Here is an 8,779-nt window from a genome sequence, read left to right as displayed (position 1 = left end):
ATGAGAATTAGTATTTATTATGTGTCTCAAATCAATTTTATAAAATCGCTATTATAGTTATTGTATGTCCTTTAATTTGTTATTTTCTAATAGTACACAAAAATTGTGGTCAAATAATTTTGTGTTCTAAATTTTAAAGATAGAATATTTTTATGTGACAAATATATCAATTTTTAAAGTTAAATGACGTTTATGTTTGAATTTTTTTATGTGATAGAATCAATGTTATGTAATAGCAGATAAATTTTACCTATCTTTCATTTCAATTATTCAATTTTTCAATTCTTTTTAATTTACACCTACAACATGCCTAGTGTAAGTGAAAAAATTATTTTTTACACGATAAAAGTTAATTTAGCAATAGTAACCTCAGCTTGTAGCCGTAATAAATTATTTCAAACAAAATATTATAATTAATCAATATTTCTACTTCAGGTTATTGAGAAATGTGAAAACAATTAAATATGGACATAGTTAATTTTTATTTAGAGTACTAAAAAATTATGACAATAGTTAGCTGAATAGCTATAATGAGTGATTATTTTGTGTGGATGTTTATTAGGGTCAACAATTATGAACTCTATAATTTTTAGAGAAAAGACATGATTTCCCCCCTGAACTTGTCGCCAAAACTTACTTTAGCACTTAAACTAAACTTCCGTTTATTTACCCCCTTAACATCTTTGAAGTGTATTAGTTTCACCCTCAAAATTGAATACCACTCTCACAACAGAGAGTGTGTTACACTCGCCTACACATCAACGCCACGTCGGAGCCATGTCACTGGCACGTAAGAAATTACAATTTTTTTAAAAAAAATTAATCCCCCATAAATTATTTTTAAATAAAAAAAAATATATATAATATTTTATTTATCTAAATATATATATATATATATATAATTATATTTATATAAGCACCCCCACCCCATTTTCTTTCTTCTTCACACCCACCTACCCACCCCCACCACCCCTACCCTGCAATAATGCAGCCCCCCTCCTCTTCCAGCGCCCTAACCCCCACGCCCCGCCTCCTCCTCCTCCTTCTCTTCCAGCCCCCCCCCCTGCCCCCGTTTTTTTGTGTTTTTTTTTGTTTTAACTAATCCTTAAAATCATAAAGAAAAAATATTTCATAACATTTCCTCTCCAATTTAATTGGGATTGCATCTGGGTGGATTGATTTGTATACTCATGATGTTTTATTTTTTGTCTTGCATATTGATTTGCGTTTAATTGCTGAAGGCACAGTTTGGATTTGAATCTGCACAACGAACCATCGAATTATTATAAATTTGTTTAATTGTTTATTGACCCATTGATTGAGGTTTGCAAATGGTTTTTATGTTGGTCTCAAATACTTCATGACTAGTTTGATTAAAAAAAATACTTCATGACCCTCATGCATTGAATTCATATTATGCCCTCTTTCTCCGTTGTTTTCCTCTACTGGTTCTATGTTTGAACCCTCTCCATGTGTATTATTGGATTTGGATTAGTTGAAAATTTAATTTTTTAATTAGTAGATTGAAAGTTTGACCATTAGTTGATGTTCTTTTAATTTCTAACCTGTTTTTTAATTAAAAATTTCAATTAAATATGCCTTAATCATGAATTAACTTGATTTGTTGAATGAATTTGAAAAAAAAAATGAAGAAGTAGAAGAGAGGGGGTGTTGGGGTGTGAGGAAGATGAAGAAAAAAGAATCTGTAAAATTTAAAAGTGGGCCCCACCTTTTTTTCTCACTTTTTTTAATCATTTACGCGCTGGGTTTTCTGATTTTTGCCATGTCAGCAATTAGGGTGGTAAAAAATTCACTTCAAAGTTATTAAGGGGGTATATAATCGCCCGATTAGTTTAGGGTCTAAAGTAAGTTTTGGCGACAAATTTAGGGGTGATTTGATGTATTTTCTCTAATTTTTATAATGTGTTAATATCTATCATGTCTAAAGAAATTTGAATTTAGACAATTGTTATAGAAATATTTTTTAATTATATTTTAAAACTATTTAAATATGTTGTTCGATTTTTTCAAACATAAAAATAAAATCACGTAGTTAAAGTTTATATTAATAACAAATATAATTAATGATTCACCAATTAATAATTATATTTTAATTCACCAGTTAACAAATATAATAATTAAAGTAGGTAGGATCGCAAAACCATAACATTAATGTGTGACTTTCTTGAATTGATGTTTAACCAATATCGATATTTTTTGAGCTATATAATTTTTATTTTGTGACGATATCTATCATGTCTAAAGTAATTTGAGCTTTGACTGTCACTATTGAAATATTTTTAAACTATCTATTTAAAAAAAAAAACTATTCAAATATGTAGTTTAAATTTATATAAACATAAAAATTAATATAGTTCCGTAGTTAGAAGTCATATATATTAATAAAAATATAAATAATGGTTCCTAAGTTATCAAATCGGCGTAACATTGTGACGCAAGACTACAACATCAATGTATGACTCTCTTAGGTTATTGTTAATTAAAGTCGACACTTATGAACTATATGATTTTTATAACTTGTCAATGCCTATCATGTCTAAAGTTTTTTAAGTTTTTATTAAAATATTTTTATATTATATTAAAAATTATTTAACTATGCAAACTATTAGTTTTAAAACTCGTAAATAATTTTATTATTTTCTTCATGTATTTTTCTTATCATTTATATATAATTTATGTGTAAGATTAACATAGGGTAATTTTTTTTTCAACTAAAAAATTTTTATGCGAAATTTTCAAATGTTATGTTGACTTCTTTCCGCACTACTTCTAAAAATAGATAGAAAAAATTTGAAATAAAAAAAAATCATTTGAATTATCATGAGAAAAATTATAGCATGATTAAAATTGTACAACTGAATTCATAAAAAAATAATTAACTTTTTGTGTTGGAAATTTCGATAATTGCTTATTTTTATGTAATACTAAACTACAAATCATATTTCAACAAAAATAAAAACCTAAAAGTTATTCAAAATATTGATAGGTTTTAAGATATATATATATATATATATATACCTCCTATTTATCTATATAAAATAAAGAGATATAAAATTAAAAATTAAAAATTAAAAATTAAAAAAATAAGAATTATTTATATGATAAACACATAATTAAGTAGATATGATACATAAATATATAATGTTAAATTAAAATTTTCAGATAATACTACTTAGGACACACAGATTTTGGATATATGAGACTATAATTAATTAATTTTTTTTTATTATTTTATCCTAGACTATTCTTTTCAAGCAATAAGTACTATGCAATCATATTTATGAAAATTATGTTAATCTGTCCATTTTCATGTATTGGGATAATTTCCAAAGTATTAGAAAAGAGTAATAAAATAAGTAATGAAAGAATTTTAAATTTAAGATGAAAGGGGTAAAAATGTCCAAAAGGAAACTAGTTTATAGTATGAATAGAATTTATTACTATTATATTACTGTTCCTTTCCATAAATGACATAGGTAGTGGGTGCCAAGTTTTTCATATATTTTCCATTTAGGTAGTGTTAAATTTAATAATTTAAGTAATTTAATAAAATAATAATTTTAAATTAATTATAACTAAAATTTTAAAGTAAATAAATTTTATTATTTTCATTGGCTTTCATATTCAAAAATATTTTTTTAACTTATTTATTTTAGAAAAATTTAAAAAGATTTATTATTTTTGTCTTATTGGAAATACTAATATTTAAATTTAAAATTTTGAAGTATAATTAATAAATTTAATTTAATAAAATAAATTTTTAATAAATATTTTCTTAAGATTTATGTCAAGTCAATATGTATCAAGTAAAAAGGAACTAAAGAAAAACATATAGTAATGACATTTTACTTTTATGAAATGTAACCATAATTTACTATCAAATAGGCGTGAATAATGTTGATTTTATATATGCAAAACATATCATCCCATATTTGATTAATACTAGTTTAGGTGTACGCACGTGTATCTTACTTTAATGAATTCAAATGTTACACTAATTATTTAAATTGATAAAGATGCGTATACTAATTAAATTCAATATCTTTTGAATATGTAAAGATGGAGAATTTATTTAATTAAACCTAACTTTTACCAAAAAAAAAATATCAAAGTTGATTGACATTCATCTACCACTTGTAAACTTTAACAAAATAATATAATGATAGATAAATGAAAATAACATAATTAAATATAACATTTACATAAAAATTTTCTCAAAGCCGACGGACATTCATTTACCACCTGTAAATGACAACAAAATAATATGATAATAGAGATATCAAAACAATACATCCTAACCTTTATACAAAAAAATTCTCAAATTAGAGATATGAAAATAATACGATTAAACTTAATCTTTACATAAAAAAAAATTTAATAGTATTTTTAATCAAAAGACGAATTTACAAAAGTAAAAATCTTTCATAAATCAACCAACAAACTTGAATACACTTGAAGCACAAACAATCGCTGGGATTGTTGTATCTCTTCGCGTAAATATAAGGTAGAGTAGTATATTTATTTTAGAATTCTAACTATGGTATATTAGAGATGAGGAAGGAAAAATGATTTATCTTTACTAAAAATACTAAAGAAATTTTATACCTAAACAAATTATACTACTATCACATATCCCTATTAAAATAAGGAAAGAAAATTGATTTACCTTAACTAAAAAATAGTACATGTAATTTATAATTTTTTCAAAAATAAAAATTATTAGTATTTATATATAAATACTAAAAATACTAAAGAAATTTTATTTTAATAGGGATATATGATAGTAATATCACACATCCCTATTAAAATAAAGAAAGAAAGTTGATATAGCATTCACCTTTGCTCATCCACCAAGTGAAGAGATGCTTTGTTCATTCTTAAAGAAGTTTGACGGATCCGCCTTAGTCTTCATATGAACCAAACTATGTAATATTCCTTGATGTTGTATACTCCAATATCCGAAACTTAGGCTACCCTGCTTTGCTTCTTTATTTATTTTTTTAATTTATCAACGTAAAGAAAACAAAGATGTGTAGAATATGATAATTAAAACTTTCGAGGGCATAGATGAAACACAACTGCCAATCATCCCTAAAAAAATTAATTTCGCAGAGAACACTTTCGAGCAATATTTATACCTAAAAAAATTATACTACTATCACACATCCCTATTAAAATAAGGAAAGAAAATTAATTTATGTTAACTAAAAAACAATACACGTAATTTATAATTTTTTCAAAAATATAAATTATTAATATTTACTTCTACGATTGTATTTATTTTCAAATATAAGGTACTATAATTAGGACTCTTTTAATAATGATGATTTTTTACTTTTTCAAATATATATATTATTAGTATTTATGTATAATTATAATCTTAAAAAATAGTAAAAAGACGATTTTATCTAAAGGAGAATGTTTTAATAAAGGGTAAAAAAAATTCAAATCACTTTTCTATGGGTCTTCACACTTTTTTTATTATATATATATATATATATATATATTATAGATATAGATTATAGATTATAGATATAGATATAGATTATAGATTATAGATATAGATATTATGTTAGTTTTTATAGGAGTGACATAATTGATTTTAAAATTTAAATTTTGAGTGTTAATTATCTGTTTGCTTATAATTATTTACATCACTACAAATTCAAAGCGAAAATTTTAATGTTTCATTATTTCAAACTTAATATGTAAAGCATATTTTGCACTTCGATAGTTTTTGATTTTTTTTTTTTTTTGTAAAAATTAAAAACTTGCAATCTACAATACTATAAATTAAGGAAACATAATAATTAATCTGATGTAATTCAATTCGGTTCGTTACGTTGATTTTTTTAAAATCCGTTGACACACATAAAATCACCAGTAATATTGAAAAATGTTTTCCTCTGGTCCTTATAGTACTCCTAAATAATTGAGAATTTAGAATTTAATCCGGACATGAAATATATATATATGTATTTATATATATGCCAGAAATAGATTATGCATACTTTTTCTATTTTTATTCTAATTGTTATTTTAATAAAAATATATTAATAATTTTAATTTTAATAATATTAGGCCCGTGTTGACACCAGCCGTTTCCTCTAGTTTATGTAAGAATGAAGTGATACCATCCATCACAACCCTTTGATGGCAGATGTTTTACTACTTCTCTATCCATTTAATCAACCTTTAGCTAGAAGTACAACAATTTTTTTCAGATTATAGATTCTGAATCACAATCTTTTACGTACTAAGATTTGAAAAAATTATCTGTACATTATAAAACAAATACAAATATAATTTGCGTACACTTATTATACAAATTTGGAATCTGAGAGAAATCTCTGCCACAATTTCTGCCCTTTAGGTGAACACTTTATGGTAATCTGTTCATTGCGCCATAGCTCACAAACCACACATGAGATGTAAACCGCACTAAGCTAGTCTCTTGCACAGTGGCGGATCCACCTTGTAATCAGGGGGTTCATTCGAACCCTCTTCGACGGAAAATTATACTATTTTTATACTATTTTTACACGATCAAAAATATTTTTATATATGTATAATAGATGTTGAACCCCTTCGACTAATCCTTATGTTTACTTTTGAACCCCTCAATGATAATCCTGCCTCTGCCACTGCTCATGCAACGAGCTCATGACCGAGCGACAAACAAAGACTGAATTCAATCTCAGGTCTCCCACATGGGAGACAACTCCCCAACCACTCAACCATACCCTTATAAGTCACTCATTATACATGAGTATACACTTTCGCCAACTACAAAATACAATAGCTAAACCAATATATCTAACATTAAATAAATTGGTACAATAAGTGTATTCTGTATACTCATTCATTATACATATGTTATACAATAACTTTACCGACAAAATTTTATAAAAATATAGATTAGAGTCATATCATCATCATTATTATTATTATTTTCGGAATGGTCCATTTTGGATCACAAGTAACTTGGCATTAACGATCATTTACGGTGTACCTGAAAAAAATATTAAAGATCATTTATTCTTGATTGGGTTTTACGTAAGCTAGCAATTTACTTTATAAAAAGCACGAAGTGGAAACAATCAAAACCCCTTTGCTTCTTTCCAAAGATGAAATAATCAAACAAAAAACCATGTGAGGAAAAAGCCTTGCTTAATGTTAAGCCTCGAGGCTTTAATTATTGATTTATTATAGTTATTAAACTGTCTTATACATGGAGTAAGGTGGAAGTAGTTTTGTGGCGGATAAGCTCAGGCAAGTGGCGGATTTCAAAGTTAAAAATGTTTATGCATCAATTTATTACTGGATTATCTAGTTTAGGGTCTAGATTATTATTATTAATTACCAATATTAGAAGTTTAAAGGGAAAAAAAAGATAATGAAAATGAAAAACGACCACAGTGGGAGTCGAACCCACGGCCTTCTGATCCGAAGTCAGACGCGCTAATCCACTGCGCTATGCGGTCAGCGTTGAGAATATTCGCAGTTTTAATTATTTATCTAATAAAACTAGTAGTTAAAACCATCCCTTGCAAGTAGTCTAGATTTAAATTCAAAAGGCAAAATGGGTTGGTGGATCCTTGTATTATGTCCGTTTTGTAATATGGACACTTTTATTTATATGTTTGTCATTTGGATCCTTGAACCCACTAAAAAACAATATTTCAAACCCTTTGACCGTTGACCAGGCTTATGTGGCATTAAAAGGGCTGATTAGGACGAGGCGCGTGCCTGCGACTGGGGGTCAATTTTATATTAGAATAATTAAAAAAATTAAAAATAATATCAAAATTAAAATAAAATTAAAAAGGGCTTTTTATTCACTTTCTCAACTAAAAATTTTCATTTTGATCCCCTTTCACTCCAAACTTGTCCTTTGCACACTTCACAGCAATGGCCACCAAGAAATCACCCCGTAACTCTAACCTAATCAACAAAATCGACAAATTCTCCTGTTTACCACAAAAAGGGCCTTTGGGCTATCAAGTAGAAAAACGACGGCAAAATCCCCATCCACCCAAAATCCACTGCTGTCATTGCTCCGCCCTCAATCATCGACGTCAAACCACCAAAATTCTACCCAGCTGATGACGTGAAAAAACCCCTCATCAACAAACACAAACCAAAACCCACAAAATTGAGAGCCAATATTACACCTGGTACTGTTTTGATTATTCTAGTTGGGAAATTTAAGGGAAAAAAAGTTGTGTTCTTGAAACAACTTGTGTGTTCTGGACTGTTACTTATTAGTGGGTCGTTTAAGGTTAATGGGGTTCCATTAAGGAGAGTTAATCACGCTTATGTTCTTGCTACTTCAACGAAAGTCGATGTTAGTGAAGTCAAGATTGACAAGATTCAACGAAAGTTTATGTTATCCCTTATCTTTGTTGTGGTTGATATTGTCGTTGTTGTTCATTGTGAAAAAAAAATTGTTGTTGTTCCCTGAAGAGGGTCTTTGCTGGTTGATATTGTTGTTGTTGTTCATTGTAAAAAAAAAATTATATATCCCTGAAGAGGGTCTTTTCTGTGGTTGATATTGTTGTCGTTCAATAAAAAAAAATTGTTATTGTACCCTAAAGAGGGTCTTTGCTGGTTGATATTGTTGTTGTTGTTCATTGTCCAATTTTTTTTTTATATATCCTTGAAGAGGTCTTTGCTATGGTTGATATTGTTGTTGTTGTTCATTGTAAAAAAAAATTGTTGTTTTAATTTTAATTTTTTTTTATTCACTTTCTCAATT

The 8,779-nt window shown here is 26.9% G+C and overlaps 1 non-coding gene across 1 annotated transcript; it reads right to left on the bottom strand.

The window, feature by feature from the left end:
• Positions 1 to 7,431: 7,431 nt before the first annotated feature.
• On the bottom strand, positions 7,432 to 7,505 carry TRNAR-UCG. The gene has a single exon. It is a non-coding gene; the product is annotated as a tRNA-Arg (tRNA).
• Between the last annotated feature and the right edge of the window lie 1,274 nt (positions 7,506 to 8,779).

This window comes from Capsicum annuum, chromosome 9 (genome assembly GCF_002878395.1).
Source record: "Capsicum annuum cultivar UCD-10X-F1 chromosome 9, UCD10Xv1.1, whole genome shotgun sequence".
NCBI lineage: Eukaryota > Viridiplantae > Streptophyta > Magnoliopsida > Solanales > Solanaceae > Capsicum > Capsicum annuum.
This window is presented reverse-complemented; position numbering and strand designations above follow the sequence as displayed.